Source organism: Oryx dammah, unplaced genomic scaffold (genome assembly GCF_014754425.2).
Source record: "Oryx dammah isolate SB20612 unplaced genomic scaffold, SCBI_Odam_1.1 HiC_scaffold_26, whole genome shotgun sequence".
Taxonomy (NCBI): Eukaryota; Metazoa; Chordata; class Mammalia; order Artiodactyla; family Bovidae; genus Oryx; species Oryx dammah.
The window spans coordinates 63074558-63076014 of record NW_024070210.1 but is presented as its reverse complement, the minus strand read 5'-3'; the positions used below and the strand labels follow the sequence as shown (position 1 = coordinate 63076014).

The 1457-nt window shown below is 37.8% G+C and overlaps 1 non-coding gene across 1 annotated transcript; it reads left to right on the top strand.

Annotated features, from left to right (window-relative positions):
* Positions 1-259: 259 nt before the first annotated feature.
* Positions 260-331, top strand: TRNAS-GGA. The gene has a single exon. It is a non-coding gene; the product is annotated as a tRNA-Ser (tRNA).
* The last annotated feature ends 1126 nt before the right edge of the window (positions 332-1457 follow it).

Genomic DNA, 1457 nt, shown 5'->3' with positions numbered 1-1457 from the left:
TTTGACTCATTCTATGTCATTTTATTCCCTTTACAGAAAAAAAAAGAATACCTAAAAGGGTTCCATGTAACTGCCTTTATGTTTAAAGGAAAAAAGAAAAGGAGTGGAGAAGGAAAGTAAATAGAAGGACTTTCCAGATAAAATAAAACTATGTTGAGAAAGTCATTTTGTGGATAGCCATTTTCACTGAGGACATTATATTATTAGATATGCTTTAGTTAAAGTAGCATCAAATAGCAGCATATCACAGATAATAGCTTCCCAGGTGGCTCAGAGGTTAAAGCGTCTGCCTGGAATGCAGGAGACCCGGGTTCAATCCCTGGGTTGGGAAGATCCCTTGGAGAAGGAAATGGCAACCCACTCCAGTACTCTTGCCTGGAGAAGCCCATGGAGGGAGGAGCCTGATAGGCTACAGTCCATGGGGTCGCAAAGAGTCGGACACGACTGAGCGACTTCACTTTCACTAGTGTTATAGTAGCACAGAAACTATATATGTCTCCTTCCAAAGACCTTTGCTATACATTGTCTTATGTTTGCCGCAGGACCATTAAAAAGCATGGCTAAATGAAAATTGAAATTCATGGAAGTGTGCCTAAATTATTCCTAGAAAAGTTAAAAGTACCAGAGCCATTAGGGTTTAAAATTAATGTGTGCATTTTTCTTACTAATAAGTATGCTCATTTAAAACAACCGTTACTCCTATAATGTGAATTTAATGAGAAAAATATACGAGAATATTATTAATTTTCTTTCTGTTAAATTAACAAGACCTTTTGCTGGCATCTAATGTAGGTATCATTAATAGGGAAAAATCAAACTCAAAAAAGTTGATGAGGATTCAAAGTAAGTTTAACTCACATATAGCGTAATAACATACTGTCATTAGAATATTAGAAAATAGTACATGGTTTCTCACACTAAACATGCTAAATAATTAATATGATGACTGATATTGCAGTATGCAAGTCTTACATCTATATTCATACTACTTCCCATACAGTCAGCATAGCACTGGGAGACTAGTATTGAGTAGTAGTTTTGTTTTTTTGTTTTGTTTTATATTGGAGCATAATTGATTAACAATGTTGTGTTAGTTTCAAGTATACAGCAAAGTGATTCAGTTATACATATACATGTGACTGTGCTGTGCTGTGCTTCGCTGTGTCCGACTCTTTGAGACCCCATGGACTGCAGCCCACTAGGCTCCTGTGTCCATGAGGATTCTCCAGGCAAGAATACTGGAGTGGGTTGCCATGCCCTCTTCCAGGGGATCTTCCCAACCCAAGGATTGAACCTGGGTCTCCCACACTGCAGGCGGATTCTTTACCGACTAAGCCACCAGGAAGGCCCATACATGTATCTACTCTTTTCCAAATTCTTTTCCCATTTAGATTATTATAGAATAATGAATAGAGTTCCCTGTGCTATATATGGTATAGAGTAGGTCCTTGTTGGTT